This window comes from Lithobates pipiens, unplaced genomic scaffold (genome assembly GCF_037356315.1).
Source record: "Lithobates pipiens isolate NorthernLeopardFrog02 unplaced genomic scaffold, aLitPip1_a1.2 Scaffold_18, whole genome shotgun sequence".
Classification (NCBI taxonomy): domain Eukaryota; kingdom Metazoa; phylum Chordata; class Amphibia; order Anura; family Ranidae; genus Lithobates; species Lithobates pipiens.
Window position 1 is genome coordinate 99,301,763 of NW_027507758.1, and position 23,096 is coordinate 99,324,858.

Genomic DNA, 23,096 nt, shown 5'->3' on the forward strand with positions numbered 1-23,096 from the left:
CTGTATCCAAATTTTAATTGGTATTTGACACATATGTTCAGATTTGACCAAGATGACCCCACCATTGAGCTTGATATATTCTTAAAAAAAAAAAAAAAAAATTAAATTTACGTTTAAATTTGCATAACGTAGTCAATTATATATATATATATATATATATATATATATATATATATATATATATATATATATATATATATATATATATATATATACACATACATATATATGTCTACGTTATGCAAATTTAAACGTAAATTTTTTTTTTTTTTTTTTAAGTAATTTAAAAACAAAAATAATACCATATACAGCTGAAAAATAATCCAATAAATATATTAATCAATGAATAATTATTAAAAATATTTAAAAAATTGCCAAAAAAGTTATATATTATAAAACATTGCATTAACATTAACATTTGCATAAAATAGACAAAATGTGTATATATATATATATTTTTTTAAATATAGGAAAAACAAAAATAATCTGTGTGTGTGTGTGTGTGTGTGTGTGTGTGTGTGTGTGTGTCTCCTGAGCCCTAGTTGGCAGAGATGGGCGGTGGGTGAGGGCAAATGACTTGTCCCATTCGTCTGAGGTACGGGACGTTGAGGTCAGCCGCCCACTTCGTGGTGTATTTTGGAGTGTCCGTAATGAAGTTTTGCCAAGAGAACCTTGTAGACTGCTGAAAGGACACTATCAGGTGTGGAGTCTTGCAGGAGAAGGGACTTTAAAGGAATCTATCCCTGGCAAGAGGCAAGGCCCATTTTTTTGGATTTCAGTTTGGATACAGTAGAGAACCTATGTTAGGCTTTACGTACACATAGGCTATTATGACTGCCTGCTGCAAAGCGTGGCAAAATTGTGCCAAGATTTTGCTACATTTTGTGGTAGGCGGTCAAAACATTCCTATCCTGAATTTGATTCTTCTTCGTTCAGGAGAGGGAGGTTGAGGGAGCTTGAATCTCCCCTAACCACAGCAGCTCTTAAATTATCCTAAAAGCCTGTGTACACACAGGCTTTTGTGGAGTTGAGTTTAGGAGCTTTGGAAAAAGCACCAAAAAGCTCTTAAACTTAAAAAGTTTTTAGGGGCTTCTAGTGCTCATGAAGCCTTAAGTCCTGTATTCCTCTATTCTGTTCTTGCTGGGGATTCCCCTTGCTAAATTTTTTTTTTTTTTTTTTTTTTAAACATTTCTTTTTGCTAGTGACCATAAATCATCCATTGAAGTACAAATGTTCTACCATACGTCAAATATGTAACCAAATTTCAGCATCTTATGAATGAACCTGAAGATGCTCATGTACTGTATGGCTAGAGGTCATGGTATAGCTAGTAAGTAGTCACATTCAACTGGGCTTGTTCTGTAATGTTGAAGACATTTTGTAACTTCTCCATGCCAATTCTTCACTTCCATCCCATCCCATCCCATCCCATCCTATTCTTCTGACAATAACATCTGTCTTTCTATGTTGATTGTTAATGTATCAATGCTATCTGTGTGGATATAAATGCTGTCACTTCCTGACACTTAAAGTAGAACTATAGAAAAACGTTTTATTTTTGCATTTTGGATAGTGTCCTATTTCAGATATTTTCTTTCACTTCCTGTCCCATAGTCAAGCAGGAAGTGAAAGGAAATCTTTGCAAGTTATGGGAATCTTTTGGGGACCCCCAGAACGTGTGTTCCCAATGGAAGATTTCTCCACAATTACTTTTTCTTGGGGCAACTCAAAATGTGAGATTTTCTTTACATTTACGGTGCCTTGCAAAAGTATTCACCCCCTTGACTTTTAACCTATTTTGTTATATTACAGCCTTTAGTTCAATGTTTTTTCTAATTTGAATTATATGTGATGGATCAGAACACAATAGTCTAAGTTGGTGAAGTAAAATTAGAAAAATATATATATAAAACTATTTTTCAGAAATAAAAAACTGATAATTTGGCATGTGCGTATGTATTCACCCCCTTTGTTATGAAGCCCATAAAAAGCTCTGTGGTAACCAATTGCCTTCAGAAGTCACATAATTTGTGAAATGATGTCCACATGTGTGCAATCTAAGTGTCACATGATCTGTTATTACATATACACACCTTTTTGAAAGGCCCCAGAGGCTGCAACACCTAAGCAGAAGGCACCACTAACCAAACACTGCCATGAAGATCAAGGAACTCTCGAAACAAGTAAGGGACAATGTTGTTGAGAAGTAGAAGTCAGAGTTAGGTTATAAAAAAAAAAAAAAAAATCCAAATCTTTGATCCCTAGGAGCACCATCAAAACTATCATAACCAAATGGAAAGAACATGGCACAACAGCAAACCTGCCAAGAGACGGCCGCACACCAAAACTCATGGACCGGGCAAGGAGGGCATTAATCAGAAAGGCAGCAAAGAGACCTAAGGTAACCCTGGAGGAGCTGCAGAGTTCCACCGCAGAGATTGGAGTATCTGTACATAGGAAGACAATAAGTCCTACACTCCATAGAGTTGGACTTTATGACAGAGTGGCCAGAAGAAAACGATTACTTTCAGCAAAAAACAAAATGGCACATTTTTGTGTTTGCTAAAAGGCATGTGGGAGACTCCCAAAATGTATGGAGGAAGGTGCTGTGGTCTGATGTGACTAAAATTTTAACTTTTTAGCCATCAAAGAAAATGCTATGTCTGGCGCAAACCCATCACATCACTTCACCCAATGAACACCACCCCCACAGTGAAACATGGTGGCTGCAGCATCATACTGTGGGGACGTTTTTCAGCCGTCGGGACTGGGAAACTGGTCAGAGTTGAGGGAAAGATGGATGGTGCTAAATACAGGGATATTCTTGAGCAAAACCTGTACCACACTGTGTGATTTGAGGCTAGGATGGAGGTTCACCTTCCAGCAGGACAATGACCCAAAACATACCACTAAAGCGACACTTGAGTGGTTTAAGGGGAAACATGTAAATGTGTTGGAATAGCTTGGTCAAAGCTCAGACCTCAATCCAATAGAAAATCTGTGGTCAGATGTAAAGATTGCTGTTCACAAGTGCAAACCATCAAACTTGAAGGAGCTGTAGCAGTTTTGCAAGGAGGAATTGTCAAAAATCCCAGTGGTAAGATGTTGTAAGCTCATAGAGAGTGATCCAAAGCAACTTGGAGCTGTGATAGCCGCAAAAAGGTGGCTCTACAAAGTATTGACTTTAGGGGGTGAATGGTTATGCACATTTACTTTTTCTGTTATTTTGTCCTATTTGTTGTTTGCTTCACAATTAAAAAAAAAAAAAATATTCAAAGTTGTGGACGTGTTCTGTAAATTAACTGATGCAAATCCTAAAAAATCCATGTTAATTCCAGGTTGTGAGGCAACAAAACACAAACAATTCCAAGGGGGGTGAATACTTTTGCAAGGCACTATACTTTCACTTTTAACGATAATGGTAAACAGGACAAATAGGGTGAATCTCCTTAACAGGGACACAGACCGCAATAAAAAAAGTTTGCCTTTAGTTATTTTAATAAGGGAGGCACAGCTCCAGGTGAGTATAGCTTTTTCGGTCTTATGTTCAGGGGTTTGTCACCGTAAACACTGAAGGAAAGGAACAAATGGCTACATACCACGAGACCCAAGCCAGTTGCCGAGTTTATTTACACCAATGTCAGACTGATAGCACCAGGATAAGCAGTGCCGTTAACATGTTTCAAACAAACAAGTGCTTATTCATAAGAAGGATCAGTCAAGAGCTCTGCTTCTTAAATACACAAATGAAGCACCTGATACATATATCAATTAGTGCTCTTAACTCCCTCTTGACAAGCGCCAGCAAGACATTGTTTGTTTTAAAAACAATATAGAGACAATACACAATACAAAGCAAACCCAAACTAAGGTATCCAAGACAACAAATGAATATTGGTAGTCAAAAAAATGAAAGTTAAAAATTAATCAAGAATTACCAGCCATAAAAAGAAACCCATGCAAACACAATTGAAAATGTCCTCTACGCAGGAGGGAGGTCAAAACCTGCAAAATCATTCATAAAAAATGGCTAATGTCCCATTCAACATTAAACCCATCTGGTATGAAGGTCTGCAGATAAAAAATCCAAAAGATCTCCCATTGTTGGGGGTGCAAACCCTTTCAATAACTGGAACTGTTACCACAGACAAATTGCCCACATAGCGAGAATTAAAGTAGAAGTATTGGCAAAACTTTATTTTTTCCATGTTGGGTAGAGTAAGGAAAGGTTTATAACGCCTTATCAGATTTATTTTATTCCTTTTTTTTTTTCATCATGTGTGTCTCATTGCGGAGATTTTCCTTCACTTCATTTTCCATAGCTAGATAAGAAGTGAGAGGAAATCCCTGCAAATTAATGGAATTTCTTGGGGAACCCCAGGTCACCTCGACTAATGTCCCTACTGGAAGATTTCCCCTCTATTCATTTTTTTATTTTTTTTGGGACAACCCAAAATATGGGATTTTCTTTTACTTTCGCTAGTTTAAATGATAATGGTAAACAGGACAAATAGAGAGGGTGAGTCTCCCTAACGGGATCACAGAGAGCAATAAAAATTGACAAGTGTTCTAATCCCTCTGCACTCCATCAAAAACGAAAAAAAGGTTTTGCCTTTAGTTATACTTTAAAGTGACGGACTACATTTGTGGAATGGTTTTTCTCAATACTATATAAATACTTCATAAAACAATCCCTGAGGTGTCTAATCTTCTTCCAACATATTGGCCAGTATTTCAGTTAAAAGAACCCCCCCTGTCATTTGCACATATTTAGGGCCACCAAAATACCCACATCGTTAGTTACCCCTGAAGTGCAACCATGTGGTAGATTGTATCACAGGATTGGAAAAACTGAGGGACAAATATTTACCCAATGCGAGCGGTCTCCTTGGTACCGCATTTAATATCATCTTTCAACACCTCTGCGCATATCTGATCTTCAAATAAAATGGGTAAATGTGTATTTGCAATTTTCTTAATCTCACCAAACTCCATGCTGTAGGAAGTAGAGTCAACCTTGTTTTATACCTTTTTATTCCCTTGAGTGTTGTACTATCAGCCACTTTGGGTAACCTCTTTGTATAAAACATTGATATAACAAGGATGCCTCATTCTCAAAATCCTGCTTATTACTGTAAATTCTATGTACCTGTAGAAATGGCCCTACTTGGATGCCTTTTATCGTTTGTCTAAGATGACAAGGTATTACCAGAAAGCGTCTTTCTATATAAATTGGAAGTGATATTAACACTGAACATTCAAGAAACTAACCTTTTTTTTTTTTTTTGTCCATGTGGCAGGCAAAACTCAATTTTTGTTGTCATTAACTACTTTCAGACCGGACCATTTTGCAGGCCAATGACCAGACCACTTTTTTCAATTCGGCACTGCGTCGCTTTAACTGACAATTGCATGGTCCTGTGACGTGGCTCCCAAACAAATAGAGCTTTCTTTTGGTGGTATTTGATCACCCCTGCGGTTTTTATTTTTTGCGCTATAAACAAAAAAAGAGCGACAGTTTTGAAAAACACATTATTTTTTACTTTTTGCTATAATAAATATCCCCCAAAAATATCTAAAAAAACATTTTCTTTCCTCAGTTTAGGCCGATACGTATTCTTCTACATATTTTTGGTAAAAAAAAAAAATTCGCAATAAATGATTATTGATTGGTTTGCGCAAAGTTTATAGCGTTTACAAAATGGGGGATAGTTTTATGGCATTTTTATTAATATTTTTTTTTTTTTTACTAGTAATGGTGGCGATCAGCGCTTTTTATTGTGTGTGCGACATTATGGTGGACACATCGAACATTTGACACACTTTTGGGACCATTGTCATTTATACAGCAATCGGTGCTATACAAATGCACTGATTCCTGTGTAAATGACACTGGCAGTGAAGGGGTTAACCAGGGGGTGGCAGTGTAGGGGTTAAGTGTGTCCTAGGGGCGTGTTACTAACTGTGGGGGGGGGGGGGGCTGAGCTGTGTGTTAGTGAACACTGATCTCTGCTCCAATCACAGGAAGCAGATATCAGTGTCACTTGTTGCTAGGCAGTAAACAGCATCTCCCCGTTCTCCTTCCCCGTGAGCCAATCGCGGGTATCCCTGCGGCGATCGAGTCCACGGGACCCGCAACCAGACTCACGGGGGTCCTGACCGGCACGCGCGCCGCCACCGGTGCGCACACGATGGCAGGGCGGCAAATTCAACTGGACCTACCTGTACGCAAGTTTGCCTGCCCGTGCCATTCTGCCGACGTACATCATTGTGAGCCAGTCGGGAACTGGTTAAGATAACCAAGAAATGTATCGAGATCATCCATTTTTTCAACAACTGCAAATTTAAGATTGTCACTACTGAAATCGTATTATTTTTTATTTTATTTTTTTATTCCTTTAAAATAACAAACCTATCATACTTGCCTGCTCTGTGAAATGATTTTCCACAGAGCAAACCGATCGTCCTCTTCTTGTGTCCCCCACCAGTGCTCCTGGCTCCTCCTCTTTGGCAAGTGCCCCCATAAGAAGCACTCATGTGAGGTATGACCTAAAAGGATTTTCACCCCCATAAATGCACAACCTATATTTAGGTTGGCGAGTGAGGGCAAAATTTCATTGCAGCACTGCATCGCTGGAGGAAAAAATCTCCATTAAAGACGAATAGTTATGGGTCAGTAAATACTCCCAATACATCCAAAATGTACATACGACCTTCAACTCTCAGATCTGTGTAATGTTCCAAATAGGTTACCACATGTACTGCCAAACCATGGGAGATGGACGAATATAGACTCCCTACATCACGTCACCCATACAAGGCAGTCCTCCCAGGCCAAACTAACCATGATGTTTAAAAGGTGATTAGTATCTTTCAAATATCTGTAAATTTGTACTACGAAAGGCTGCAGTTATTCATCAAGTCACTGTCCTAAACTTTCATTTAGTGAACCAATGCCCAAAATGATGGGTCTACCTTACGTCTCAGTCTACCTTGTGCGTTTTATGAAGATAGTAAAATGTGGGAGGAACAGGATACCCAGGAACCAAAACTACGGCTACCTTGACAGTAAAACAAAATACCCAAGCTGACCCCTCTATTGACCAAGTCTGACATTGGTGTAAATAAACTTGGCAATTGGATCGTGTCTCGTGGTGGTGTGCAGCCATTTGTTTTTTGCCTTTAGTTATACTTTAATAGAAATGAGGAAGCAACACAGATAAGCTACTAAACGTCCAGCTGTGGAAGTCAGGATGAATATGACTATTTTTAGCTATGTTACGAGTAAGATGTCATTATTGCAGTACAGCGTCCATAGTGGGAAATGTCAAGAAATTCATAAACTATACAAAACTATATACTTGTTCTATTGCTCTGTGAGGTACAAATAACATTTTTATTTTTTTATTTTAGAAGAGTGAGGAAGGGTAGGGAGCATTGCTTTTTTTATTGCTATCTGTGCTTTCATTGGAGTTGATTTCCCTTTTTTCCTATGTGGCAACGGGCCGTGAAGTAAAGGGAAATTCCACAATGGCGACACAGATGACAATAAAAAATCTTATAGAAATCTTAAACTTTTTTTGATCTTTAAAAAGCTAAATAAAGAAAAAAAGATTTTGAGTCCCTTTTTAAGGTACTAATGTCTTCAAACTATGAAGCATGCAGCAGTTTGAGAATTACAGAATACTACATGTTTCCTCTAAGTCTGTTCATCTCCAGTTAATGTTCTGGTGTAATAAATGAAATGAGGGTGCTGTCATTGTTAATAGCTGGGTGCAGCTATTGTGTGGCAGAGGCGGCAGATGTTCACTGGGACAGATAATTTTACTGGGACAAATGTGTGACAGGTGCTCTTCACTCTGCGGGGACACTGTTTTGGGTACACTAGCTGGGTGATCAGTGTGTAAAAAGCTGTAAAAAAACAGCCCATACACTGTGATCCCTGGCTCACAGCACTGATCCGCTCTTCTTTTCACTGATAGGCTCTGTGTGAGGAGAAGGAGAGCCGATTGCCTGGCAACGGCAAGGCCCTGGAGCACCAGGACAATGGAATGAAGTATGTGGAAAGCCTCTTTGCTGCTGAATAATTTTTTAGCCATATTGACTGATTAATGCGACAGATATGCGCAGATGTTTACTGGGTCAGGTGTGCGCAGATGTTTACTGGGTCAGGTGTGCGCAGATGTTTACTGGGTCAGGTGTGCGCAGATGTTTACTGGGTCAGGTGTGCGCAGATGTTTACTGGGTCAGGTGTGCGCAGATGTTTACTGGGTCAGGTGTGCGCAGATGTTTACTGGGTCAGGTGTGCGCAGAAGTTTACTGGGTCAGGTGTGCGCAGATGTTTACTGGGTCAGGTGTGCGCAGATGTTTACTGGTCAGATCATTTTACTGGGACAGATATGTGACAGGTGTTCTTTACTTTGTGGGGACACTGTTTTGGGGACACTAGCTGGGTGATTAGGATATAAAAAGCTGTAAAAAAAAAAACGCTAATACACACAGATCCCTGGCTCGCAGCACAGATCCGCTCTCCTCCTCACTGACAGGCTCTGTGTGAGGAGAAGTAGAGCTGATCGCCTGGCAACGAATCTCTATTTACATTACATGATGGCTGTGATTGGACACAGCCATCGTGATCAGGAGGGCCAATCACAGAGCCCTCCTGCCGATCAGAGATGCGCCGTGTCCGGGGAACACGAATGCATCGGGATCGCCTGCTCCTTCTGAGGGATGTTCAGGAACGACCACTGAAAAGGGGGAAACGCCCACCCGCCCTTTTATATGCCGTGGTCAGGTGGAAAGCAGTTATTTTTCCATTACTTTATTCGCCCCAAGGCAATATTACAGAGATCTCTGTACTGGATAAGACCACTTTTACAACCAGGAGTTCAACAGGAAGATCTTATGCTGTGAACACACGGTCGGACTTTCTGGCAGAAAAGGGTCAGGCGGAATCATTCCATCGGATATTCCGATCATGTGTGGGCTTCATCTGACTTTTTTTCTTTCGAAAATTCTGATGGACCTAGAAATTAGAACATGTTTTAAAGAGGAAGTAAACCCTGATGAGTTTACTTCCTCTTTCATTCCCTGCAAAGGTAAAGCATAATGGACTACTATGCATCACATAGTAGTCCATTATGTGTCACTTACCTGACACAGGAGCCAGCGAAGTCACCGCTGTCCCCTGTAGTTCCGAGCGTCCATCTTCTTGGTGGGTCTCGCTGCTCCGGCGGTGTGATTCGCCGGAGCAGCGATGACAACACTCGCGGCATATCGCCGCGATCTGCGGCTTACCCAGTGCGCCTGCGCGCCGCTGTCAACGGTGGCTGTCTTCAGGTAAATATCTCATAAACCATATAGGTTAAGGAGATATTTCTTGGACCTACAGGTAAGCCTTAATCTAGGCTTACCTGTAGGTCAAAGTGGTTTGTAAGGGTTTACAACCACTTTAAATCTTTCCGACGGAATCAATTCCTGTCGGGAAAACAGTTTGTATGCTATTCCGACAGACCCAAAATGACGCAAGGGCAGCTATTGGCTACTGGCTATTGAACTTCCTTTTTCTAGTCCTGTTGTACGTGTTCGTCACATGTTCTAAATGATCAGACTTTGGTTGGATCGTGTGTAGGCAAGTCTGTTTCAGCGGAACTCTTTAGGAAAGACCATCAGAGTTTATTGTGACGGAAGAACCGGTCATGTGTACGCGGCATTATGCCGCATGCACATGACCAGACTTTTCGAGGGACTAGGTCAGACGGTCTTTCCGACGGACTTTCGGCGGAGTTCTGATGGCCATTCCAAATGAACGGATTTGGCCACACACAATCACACCAAAATCCGACGGATTCCAATGTGATGACATACGACCGGACTAGAATAAGGAAGTTCATAGCCAGTAGCCAATAGCTGCCCTAGCGTAGGTTTTTGTCCGTCGGACTAGCATACACACTAACGGATTTCTCGGTCCGGCGGAGTTCCGGTGGGAAAATTTAAAACATGTTCTATTTCTAAAGTCCGCCGGATTTTTGGTAAGCAAAGGTCCGATGGAGCCCACACGCGATCGAATTGTCCGACGGACCTTTGCTGTCAGAAAGTCTGGTTGTGTGTACGTGGCATTAGTTTTTCATTAAATATGGTCAGGTTCAAAAAAAGTATATGTATAATGTCCAGCATAATAAGTGAAATCTACAAGCAGAAAAGCAGTCCACACATCTGTAAGTACCCCATAGAACTAGACTACCAGATGTCTCTGTAGCCTGTGTTTTAATTTTTTGAAGATTAAATAGAACAGGAAGATGATTAAAAGGAAGGGGGAGAGAGAGAAGAAAAAAAAGGGGGGGGGGGGGGAGCTGTAAAAGGGCAAAAAAAGGAAAGTTAATGTGGGGGGGGGGGGGGGGGGTCATTAGCCTTTTTCAACCAGATGGAGACTGGTGGTGCTTGTCTGTTTCCAAAAATACAGAATTTAGCTGCAGTAAACAGCTGTGGTAAAATGGAAAGTCTGTAGGCTGTCCCAGAGATATGGTGGAGGGGTAATGCAGGAGAAAACGCTGAGTTCCATGGTAACACGCGGTCTGTGGATTTTTGAGTGATGTGGTCGATCTCTGACCAAAAGCTTTGGAAAGTATTCAAAAAGTTTAAAGGGGAAGTCTTTATTTTTTATTTTTTTATTTTTTTTGCCTCCTTTCTCTGGACACACCCAATCAAACAATGGTATTCCTACAGATTGAAGACGGACCACAAAATTGCAGTAAATGATGGAGGTGAAATGTATACATTTTAAAGTATATAAGGTTGCTTTTACCACCTCTTTTTTTAGGCACATGATTTTTTTATTGAAACTCATTTGAAAGGGTTGATAATTACAATTTCAATTGGACTCCAACAACATTCATTTTCTTGCTTTTTATTCCAGTGGAAGTCCATGTGTAATAAAATGCATAGGTGTGAATGTTGCTTAAGTGTAGACAAACAGACTGGACGTGGTCTGACTATGGAGGAGTGAGGACGTGCTGTGCCTGAGCTCTGTCCAGTCCGCAGAACTAACAGCAGCTACCAGGGTGATTATTCGCCCATGGCATGTCACAACAGTGGCAGGCATCTTCACAGCCCAAAAGGACTCACCAGCAAGGTCAGGGATCACTGGAATTGTTCCTCTCTAGCACCACCCAACAGCAGAAGGGGAAATCCAAGATGGCGCCGGAACGAACGGTCCCACAGCAGCTCCACGCGGCTCAGCCTGTACCGCCAGCGCTGTCTCCTATCCCCTCTCCCAGGGTGATAAGTGACTCCATCCTCCCTGTCTCCCCCCCACTCCACCTCATCACAGGATCAGGGCACCGAGATGGCACACCTGGCAGGAGACGGGGACATAAGACAGCACCTGTGGTCTCTCCCCACAAAAGAGGGCTTAGAACGCTTTATTAGCCAGATTAAAGGTCTTTTAAGAAGGATATTGAGCAATTGAAAACGGACACTACTGAGCTAGGACACAGAGTAGAGACTTTGGAACAGAAATTTGATACTGTGCCAGCCATCTCTCAGCATCTCTCATCTGCTCATGGTCACCAAATAGAGGCCCTACTGTGTCAATTAGATGTCATGGAAAATCGCAGCAGGCGAGCGAACATTCGCATACGCGGCCTACCAGAAGCCACCACACCCAAGGACATCTTACCTACGCTGCAGGGAGTGTTCTGTGAAATCTTGAACCTACCATCGCCGGCCCCAATCGAGATAGACAGGGCCCATAGGGCACTTGGGCCCCAATCAGATGATCCGGAGAACCCCAGGGATATTATTTGCAAACTCCACAAATATACCCTAAAAGAACACATTATGCAAAAGATGTGCAATAGACCGGTCTTTGACGGAACTCATCTGTGCTTTTACCAGGACCTTTCCAGACACACCCTAATGCAGCGAAGGGCAATGCACCCACTATCGGAGATTTAAGCGGCAGGCCTCGCATATCACTGGGGCTTCCCATTCAGCCTCCAGGCATCCAAAAATGGGCGAAGGGCTGTGCACTAAAGATGACCTCCTCCACTTCCTGCACACCCTGGAGCTGGACCCAGTTGACTTTCTTGATTAGCATAATATCACAGACATCCCGATTCCTCAGATGCCTCAACCCTTGATCCCGGCAGCCTGCGGGCGTCGATCCTGTGGCCACAAACGGAAGACCTAGGGGCCTTCCCCGGGCCCTTCTGTGCCTAGAGACTAACCACACCGCTGGTACATTTATCTACAGTTCTTTAGAAGGACCACATCCACCTCCTTCCATGTACTGGCCTCCTAAATTGGGCATATGAGCTACTGGACACATTGCTGAAATCACAGGCCCACACCATGGAGGATGCTGGAACTTGTGGTCCCTGTGATACTAACGTGCTAAGTTGAACTCTCCTCTACATGCTGGAATGGAGGGCACGTAACAGTCACATGTTTGGATGCTTTGCACCTTTTATGGGTACATGTTAGCATACCCCTTATTCGTTACCTTGCTCATTTGTTCCCATGGACTGGACGGGTGACCGGGTCCCGCGTCCCCTTGGTGGTTGCCCACGTACCCCAATTAGGCCTCACCTAACTAGGCGATTGTCCCTCGAGGGACACCAAGCTGGTACCCAGGGGTTTTCAGGTTTCGATACCCTCCCTGGGCCAACTGGTTGAACCTTGTATAGTCTACCAGACCTGTTGGCCAAGGTCTGGTCCTCATTTTACTTTCTTTCCCCCCTTCCCCTCTCCTCCCTCCCTTCTTTTTCTTTCTTTTCCCTTTTTCTACTTCTCTTTCCCTTACTCTCATCGTACTCCACATTTGTTTGTTATTTTTAATAGTTTTAGTTTTGTTGGTTCAGCCTTCAGGTAGTTTATCATCTGCCAATACCCACACAGGACTTACTGAAGGTAACAAAAGGATTGTTTGTCACCGACTTCAGGTATGCCGTCACTAAAGGTACTGTCTTATAATGTTAGGGGGCTCTGCTCTCCACACAAGCGCAACAAACTTTGGCTAGAACTGAAACACCTAGGGTCTCAAGTCGTGTTCCTGCAGAAAAACGCATTTTAGACAGCAATCCCTCCCAAAGATACCTACACATCTCTATAGTCAGTGGTTCTTTAGTAACTCCCCGGTAGCTAAATCATGTGGTACAGCCATTGCATTTCACAAATCGTGTCCGCTCCAACCCTCAGAAAGTTGCACAGACCCGCAAGGCCGTTATGTCTTTGTCTCATAGCCAGCCAAAAATTCCCATTTGTGACTTTACGTGCCTAACGCCAAACAACTCTCCTTTATAGACTCAGTATTAGAAAAACTGACAGAATTTTGTGAGGGCCTCCTGATCCTTGGGGGAGACTTCAATGTTAGCCCTGACCCCCTCATAGACCCATCCCGTGGCTGCCCCACACACTCCCAGGCCTTTCTCAAGCACTTACTTAAATTGTTACAGAATCATTTTCTTATTGACACTTGGCGAGCACTGCACACGTCAGACAGAGATTATAGCTACTACTCAGGGGTACATGATGTCTATACACGCATAGATCTCATGTGTGTGAACCATGACACTTTACAGCAGAGCAGTGATGGCGAACTTTGGCAACCCAGATGTTTTGGAACTACATTTCCCATGATGCTCAACTACACTGCCGCGTGCATGAGCATCATGGGAAATGTAGTTCCAAACATCTGGGGTGCCAAGGTTCGCCATTACTTCTCTAGAGCTACTGCAGTCGGCTGAGATGGCGAATATTACTATCTCATACCATGCCCCTGTTTCAGCTACAATCAGGGTCCCCGATGGGTCTCCAAAGGCATGGTCTTGGAGACTCAATGAAAATCTCTTGGATGACCCCTCAGTGATCTCTAAGGTCTCCGACACCATCAATCACTATTTCTTTTTCGTACATCACGGGGCACAGAGCCACAGTATTTACTGATTGGTTATATAGGCACCACTAGGTGATGGACACTGGCACACCCTAGACAGGAAGTTTAGCCTCCTATATAACCCCTCTCCTTACTGGGAGTACCTCAGTTTTTTCGCCAGTGTCAGTGTCTTAGGTGTTGGTCATGAGTAAAGATGTGCTGTGCTCCACTGGAATATTCCTTACTGGGGCAAGCCATTCAACCGGATCCATTCAAGGTGTCTTTTTAGGCCAAATTGAATGGTACCCGGGCCTCGTGTCCAAAGACACGAGGACTTACCTGTAACACTTCTCTTTTTAGAAAGCTGGACCATGGGATCCAGTATTTGTTTTTTTCAGCCATATTCCTGATGGGCTGCTTTACAGGCCCAGAGCTACGGATCCCCCGATAAAAAGGGGGCCCCAGTCCCTGAAGGTTTTTCTAAACTGAGCCAACCGTGAGAAGTGAAGATTGGGTCTGTTACCACAGAACCCTGCAGCTGGATAAGGAAAGCAATTTGTGTCCAAGCTGCACGCTCCTCCGAGCCTATGCTCCAGGTAGGATATGGGAAGGGTTTTTTTTTTTCTTGTCATGAATGTCCCCCCACAGCTTCCTTCAGGTTAGAGGCCACAGGGAAATCGGCAGTATGCCGCAACCGCCTCCTACTACTGCCGCCACCATTACGACGGCTCTCCATCCACCGGCCCACCTCTCTCCTCAGCCCCAGCCTTCCCTCCATGTGCCCTTGGCTCGCGCGGGGAAAGCAGTCTTTTTTTTTAAAAAGGGGGGGGGGCGTAAGGGGTGGTCAGATGAGGGGGCAGAGCTTTATCACAATGCCGGCATGGTTTAACACCCACAATGCGGGCTATACAAAGCTATAAAGTGCACTCTTTTGTAGGTGCACACAGCTCAAGGAGGGACACAGAGCAGATGGGCGCATGTGAGTGTGGGTGACAACAGACATTCCCAGACAAACATTTACTTAGCATCAGACTGAGCCGTGATAGCAGGGGCAGTTGCTGGACTATTTTGCTCAACAGTGGGCGCATTTCTGGTAGTACCTCTGCATTTGTGCTTGCCACTATGGGCAGAAGGGGAGGTACAAATACCCCAAAAAATAGGGACTCAAAGGGATCTCCCTCAGGCTCTGAGGACCTTCCCTCTGCAGCACCATCTCCCCCTGAAGGACCTAGGGAGGCTGGTCAGTGTGAGCAGTTGGGGTCAGGGGCTGCAACTGCTTCTGGCTTTTCAGCCCCTGTATATATTACTCAGGCGCTTTTTTTCCTCAACCATAAGTGGATTAGAGGAAAGATTAATGGCCTTAATCGCATCTTCACAAAGTGGAAGAAAACACATTAGGTCTCCGTCTACCACCTAGGGCCCTCAAACAGAGGAACTCTGGGAAAGGGGAGACCAATCCCCCTCAGAGGACCGGGATGAGACTGATGACTCCTCTTCTGAGGAATCAAGTGGGGAAGGACCCTCTTCAGCTTCACAGGATGAGAAATTGCTGGTGCAATCTCTTGCTGCAACCTGGAGCTGTTCTGTATGCCAAGGCTGTGTTCTGTATGCCATTGCTATACAACGGGAGAATCATAAGCGCATTTGACTCACTGCCGTATGGTATGTGCGTCCACCAATGTTGGTAAGAGTACCCTATTGTGTGCCTATAGTAACCCGGGATCCAAGCAACACATCCCTTTGCATATATATCGTTTTTGAGACATTATTGATACATTCCTATTTACATCTGAGTCCTTAAAGAGAGACTTTCACAAATTAGCTTTATCACTGTTCACTGGACTTTTTATTGAATATGGTGCATATGTGTAGAATCCTATGGTTGAAAAATGGTCATCCAAAACGCCATATAAAAAAACTTATGGCAGGTTTTCTCTTCCGTGGTGCAAGGCTGTTTGGGGAGGATTTGGACAATTTTATATCCAAAAAATCTCAAGTAGGAAAGTTCCCTTTTGCCAGTTAAGAAAAGGAGTAAACGTCCCTCATTTAAACTGGCTCTTTCTCCAGTGCCAGGGGCATCAGCCTCCAGGCAGTCACGACGGCCTCTATCGTTAGGCTTAAGGGGTAAAACTCCAGGGACAAAAGAAGTTCTGGGGGAGAAAATCTACAAGAGAGAACGCTAAAGCCTCTTTATGAAGGGGCGCCCCTGCTCGTTTGAGTGGCGGGGGGGGGGGGGGGGAGACTGCTACCGTTCTCAAGGGTCTGGCAGGAGGATTTTCAGGACAGATGGGTGGTCTCCACAATAACTCTCGGTTACAAACTAGAGTTCTAAGAATTCCCGTCTCCTCGTTTCCTCATATCAAATGTTCCCAAAGACCCAGAGAAAAAGAAGTCTCTCTTTCAAGCATTGGAGCGACTTTTGTCGCAAAAAGTAATCATGGTAGTTCCTATGCAGGGATTGGGGTTTTATTCAAACCTCTTCACGGTGCCAAGCCAAATGGAGATGTCAGACCCATCCTAGATCTCAAAGATCTAAACCGGTTCCTAAAAAAAAAAGTGATCTTTTCACATTGAATCAATCCGATCAGTAGTCTCCATCCTACAAGGAGGAGAACTTCTGGCATCAGTAGACATCAAGGATGCATACCTGCATGTACCCGTTTTCCCTGCCCATCAGAAATATCTGTGTTTTGAAGTGGAAAAACTTCATTTTCAGTTTGTAGCTCTGCCTTTCGGTCTCAGGGTATAAAGGTTATAGCGTACCTGGAAGACCTGCTCTTAATACGCCAGTTGGTAGCCTGCTTAGACCAAAACTTGGTCACCATGGTCAACTGTGTGGAATACCTAGGTTTGGTCCTCAACTTAGAGAAGTCTTCTTTAAAACCAGTAAGAAGACTAGAGTACTTGGATCTGGTCATAGATACAACCCAGAAGAGGGTGTTTTTACCCCAGGCAAAAATCAGTGCCATAAAGGAGCTGGCTCAGGTAGTCAGGGCAAATAACGGTCCTTCTATTCGCCTTTGTATGAGGTTGTTGGGAAAGATGGGGGCTTATTTCGAAGTGGTTCCCTATGCTCAGTTTCATTCGAGACTGCTGCAAAACAGTATCCTGTCTGCGTGGAACAAAGTGCAGGCGCTAGATTTTCCAATGCGCTTGTCACCAATAGCACGTCAGAGCCTCAGTTGGTGGTTGGTACCCGAGAATCTGCAGAAAGGGAAATCCTTTTTACCAGTTACCTGGAAGGTGGTAACAACAAATGCCAGCCTTTTAGGTTGGGGAGTAGTTCTGGAAGAGTAGAGAACTGGTAGGCTGACTACTTAAGTCACCAGCAGTTGTTCCCAGGGGAATGGTCTCTTCACCCTGACATCTTCCTGGCCATATGCCAAAGATGAGGCATCCTGGATGTAGATCTGTTTGCGTCAAGGTTCAACATCATGATCAAGAACAAGGGATCCACTTGCATGCGGGACAGATGCGTTAGTGACTCTGTGGCATCAATTCTCACTGATTTATGCATTCCCTCCTATTCTACTACTACCTCGACTTCTTTGCAGGATCAAGCGGGAAAAGAAGTCGGTGCTTCTAGCTATCGCAGGGACCAGTGTTCCATCCTACCTTACAAAATGCTAAATTTAATGATTTGGCTATTGAAACCCACATTCTGAAGAGTCGTGGGCTTTCAGGCCCGGTAATTTCTACCTTGATTAATGCAAGGAAGCCAGCTTCCACAGTCATTTATTATAAAGTCTGGAAGACATATGTCTCCTGGTGTGAATCTAGGGATTGGCATCCCAGAAAGTATGTCCTAGGGAGAATCCTTGCTTTTCTGCAAATGGGGTTAGGGATGAAGCTGGCCTTGAGTACTATCAAGGGCCAGGCCTGGCGGCCTTGTCGGTATTATTTCAACGTCCGCTTGTTTCGCATTCTTTGGCCGAAGCTTTATGCAGGGGGTAACGCACCTTAATTCACCAGTTAGAGTGCCCCTGAACCCCTGGGACTTGAATTTCTTCTGCAAGAAGGGAATCAGAATTGGCGTCTTTCTTGTAAAGAGCCATATTTAATCATGCACAAGGATATAGTAGAGTAGTATTGCGTCCTAATCCTAGCTTTCTACCGAAGGTGGTTTCAGGTTTCCATCTAAACCAGGATATTGTTCTGCCTTCATTTTTTCCAGATCTCTGTTCTATGGAAGAAAAGTCACTACATTCTCTGGATGTAGTGAGAGTGGTCAGAACCTATTCGGAAGCGACATCTCGTATTCGCAAAATGGATGTTTTGTTTGTGTTGCCTGCAGGTCCTAAAAAAGGACAGGTAGCGTCAAAATCTACCAGTGCTAAGTGGATTCGACAGGTAATTGTTCAAGCTTATGGTTTGAAGAGGAAAGTTCCACCTTTTAAAATCAAAGCGCACTCCACAAGGGCTGTTAGTGCTTCATGGGCAGTGCATCGCCAGGCCTCCGTGGCTCAAATCTGCAAGGCCGCAACATGGTCTTCAGTCCATACATTCACCAGATTCTATCAGGTGGATGAGAGAAGACATGAGGATATCGCCTTTGGGTGCAGTGTGCTGCAGGCCATGGTACAAGGTCCTCAGGTCTGATTGCACCCTACTTTTTGTTGTCTCCTTCCCTTCAGATAGCATTGCTCTGGGACACCCCATCAGTAAATACTGTGTCCCGTGATGTGCGAAAAAGAAAATAGGATTTTTATAACGGCTTGCCTGTAAAATCCTTTTCTTCAAGTACATTACAGGACACAGAGGTCCCTCCCCTCTTCTAATACACATATATTGCTTTGCTACAAAACTGAGGTACTCTCAATAAGGGGAGGGGTTATATGGGGAGCTAAACTTCCTGTCTAGGGTGTGCCAGTGTCCATCACCTAGTGGTTTACTATATAACCCATCGATAAATACTGTGGCTCTGTGTCCCGTGATGTACTAGAAGAAAACGATTTTACAATCAAGCTGTTATAAAAATCCTACTTTTGCTGAAAATGTGTCTGATGGGTTACCAGAAGGGGTTGTGTGGGAAGGCCACAAGGCGGTTCTCAGAGGAGAATTGATCTCACTAATTTCTAATCTTAAAAAGGAAAGACAGATTGATTTTCAGAAGGTGCTGTCAGCTCTGCAACAGGAGGAACTTAGACATAAACGTCAGGGAGATGCTAAGGCCTGACTGAGCTAAAGGAGTTGTTCTCGCGCCTATTTGATTGCCGCGCCCTCAGGCAACTACGCCATCTATCCCACAAGTATTACGAACATGGTAATAAGTGCGGCAAAATGCTAGCCAGGGCACTCCGAAAGAAGCGCATAACCTCTCACATACACACACTTAGGTCCCCCAATAGAGTCCTGGCCCAGATGGATATACCAAAGCATATTACGCCAAATTTCTCTCCCTGCTGCAAAACCGCATGTTCAGGTACTTCAATTAGTTTGCCACCGGCCACCCGATTCCCCCCGAAGCTCTGTTGGTCCTACCTATTATTAATATACCAGACACATTGGCCACTAACCTGTGGCAAGCCCTCCCATTCAGTTGACGCCAAAGCCTCTATTAAATACCTAGGGATCCAACTCACGGGCTGGTTTGATACACTATATTCTGCTAATTTCGCTACTTTTCTGGGCAGGGTGCGTCTCCAGAGACCTGCAAAACTGGGCCAAGACCTCTTTCACATGGCTAGGCAAAGTCAATATACTTAAAATGAATTTCCTCCCTAGGGTTATTTCCTTGATGCAGATGCTACCTCTTCTCCCCCTTCCAAAAAAAAAAATCACAGCTTCAAATGATCAGCTTCATATGGCACAGTAAAAAACCTAGCCTGGCCTTGCCCCTACTACAGAACCTAAAGAGGCAGGGGGTCTAGGCCTTCCAGACATTTGTCACTATTATAGAGCTATAACACTCCAGCACATTTTAAACTGGTGCCACCGTACCAGCTCTAAAATGTGGGTCTCCCTAGAGAAAAGCCTAGAAGGTTGCAATCTTTTGTATGCCCATTGGCTGCCCTGGGAATACAGAGGGCTTTCACAGTCAGCTTCTTTGCTGACCACCCATTCCCTCCATGTTTGGGACTGCACCAATGCTTTGTATGCCCTAGCCCTCTCTGGCTCCCCACTGGTACCGCTGGGAGGATTTCTGTGGTTCCCTCCTGGGGAACAGGCAACCTTTTTGGGACCTGGGTCACTGATGGCAACTTACACTTGTGGCAAAATCCTGGAGAGAGGCAAGCTGATCCCCCCCCCCCCCCCCCCAGAGACCCTGAGGGACAGGCATGGACGTTTCCCAATGGACTGGTGGAGACATAATCAGCTTCAACACTTTTTTGCGATACACGATGCCTCTACAAGAGGGTTTGGACACCCTTACTTTATTTGAACGTTTGTTCATTGAGGAAGAGCTCACCCCCCCCCCCCCCCCCCATTTGATTTCTGAACTCTTATCAGCTTCTGGGATTAGCCTTTGCTGTCACTAAACTGACCTTTATCCAAGAATGGGAATGTGACCTGGAAGTTTTCAGCTGAACAAAGGTTGCACATGTTTAGACTCGCACACTCCAGCTCCATAGACTCCAAGACACTAACTACAAACTTCTGACCCTATGGTACAGGGTACCTGCGGCTCGATCATGTATCTACCCTTCAGTCACAGACCGTTGTTGGTGTGGCTGTGGCCAGAAAAGTACACTCCTTCACATTTGGTGGGACTACCCAGTGATAAGAACATTCTGGGTAGAAGTCCACACCTGTATAAAGGATGCCCTGCAGATCGATATCCAGCTCGCTTTCTCTTGCACCTCCCTGCCCTTCCTCTGAACCATTACAAGAAAAGCACTCTTCCTCATCTCTTAAATGCTGCTAAAAGGCTTATACCTCTTTATTGGAAACGCCCACAGATCCACAAAATTTGAGAGGCGGAGGAGTAGGTGGCGAGGTGCAGAGACAAAAGCAAATGTTTTACCAGTATCTGGGCATAGTGGCAGAAATATACTGCCAACCCAGAACCTGTGCCATCTAGCCTGGAAGTTACACTGTTGGAGTTAGTGGAGCCCTCGTTGAAACTGAAAATACCTGTTAATGGTGACGTGCATACCTGAACGTGACCAAAGTTGCCCAAAGTTGAAACTAATATGCTCTCCCTCCCCTGGTTTATATAGCAGACAATGGAGGTCAAATCTAAGGTTCAACGTATCCTTTGTAATTTATGTTTTCTCCTAGCTATGCTCTTACAGTATATGGATGGTTGCATTTGATAGGAGGATCCACTTGATAACCCTGGTTCCTTGGTGGGACCCAGGCCTGGGTCGGCAGCAGCGGGGGCCTGGGGGGTGCCTCCCCTAGGAGGTATGATGGAGGATTCTTAGCCCCTCTCCTGGGGGGCGCCTGTGGGGTCCTTGGCGGCCACTGGGCTGAGACACGCCCCCAAATATTACACAAGATATATGACAAAGGCTGGGTTCCCGCCAAGGTCACCAGGATGGAACTTCCCCTATACACCGCAAGGCTATAAGTTCCGATCAATCGTCCTAACCCCCTACTCCCTTCCCCATGTCTCCCCAGTTTTTCATTTTTTTTTTTTTTTTTTTTTTTTAATACTCAGATGTTGTACTACGTTATGCTCCTAGGCTAAACCAGCAATTCTATATCCTCAATAATGAGACTTTGTCAACTTCATTGCATTTTATGTATCTTATGTGTTTAATAAGAATAAAGATTATATAAAAAAAGTGTAGACAAACGGCTAAACACAATTGAAATACTTATGAATGATCCCGCTAGCCTGCCTAAAGAATTATGCTATCCAGACCATTTTCTAAGAGATTCTAATCCAGAAATCTCTACCAGGCACTATACTCAGTCTTGGCCATTTACATATATCCCTTGTAGACCAAGCAATACAGTTCGGTGAAGGTTCTGATAGGAAGAAAAAAAGAAAATTTCAGTCTGCAGACAAGATTACTCTAATATAAACTCACTGACCGCTTTTGTTAGGTACACCCATTTAATTGCTTGGTAACACAAATTGCTAATCAGCCAATCAAATGTCAGCAACTCCATGCATTTAGTCATCCAGACGTGGTAAAGGCGACTTTGCTAAAGTCCAAATTGAGCATCGGAATAGGAAAGAAAGGGGATTGAAGTGACTTTGAACGTGACATGGTTGTTGGTGCCAGATGGGCTGGTCTGCGTATTTCAAAAACTGCTGATCTACTGGGTTTACAAAGAATGGTCCAAAAAAGAAAATAGAAAAAAATATCCAGGGAGCAGAAGTTGAGTGGACGAAAATGCCTTGTTGATGTCCGAGGATAATGGGTAGAATGGTTCAAGATGATAGGCAACAGTAACTCAAATAAGCACTCGTTACAACCAAGGTATGCAGAATACCATCTCTGAACACACAACAAACCTTGAAGAAGGACAGTAGCAGAAGACCACACCTTGTCAGCTAAGAACAGGAAACTGAGGCTATAATTCACACAGGCGCACCAAAATTGTACAATAGAAGATTGGAAAAACATTGCCTGGTCTGAGTCTCGATTTTTCAGCTGCGACATTCAGATGGTAGGGTCAGAATTTGGCATAAACATGAAAGCATGGATCCATCCTGCCTTGTATCAACAGTTTAGGCTGGTGGCGGTGTAATGGTGTGGGGAATATTTTCTTGGCACAGTTTGGGCCCCTTAATACCAACTGAACATCATTTAAACACTGCGGCCTACCTGAGTATTGTTGCTGACCATGTCCATCCCTTTATGACTACAGTGTACCCATCTTCTGATGGCTACATCCAGCAGGATAATACACTATGTCACAAAGCTCAAATCATCTTGCCACTGGTTTCCCGAACATGACAATGAGGTCACTCTACTCCAATGGACTCCACGGTCACCAGATCTCAATCCAAAAAGCACGTTTGGGATGTATTGGACCAGGATATTTTCGCATCATGGATGTGCAGCTGACAAATCTGCAGAAACTGCGTGATGCCATCATGTCACTCTGGACCAAAATATCGGACAACACCTTTTTGAATCTATGCCTTGGAGAATTAAGGCAGTTTTGAATGCAAAAGGGGGTCCCATTACTAGCAAGGTGTACCTAATAATAAAGTGGCCGGTGAGTGTATAGTAACTTTGATCAGGAGTATGGTGCAGGCTTCCGGTAATTTAAAAACAAGAATACAGGAAGTAAAATTGAGTTTCAAAATTGAGATCCAATC

General features: G+C 43.8%; 1 protein-coding gene across 1 annotated transcript in view; it reads left to right on the forward strand.

Moving 5' to 3' along the window:
- The window catches only part of C1D (C1D nuclear receptor corepressor), a 66,249-nt gene that overhangs the window by 14,853 nt on the left and 28,300 nt on the right, over positions 1–23,096 (forward strand). The gene's annotated exons all lie outside the window — the stretch shown is intronic.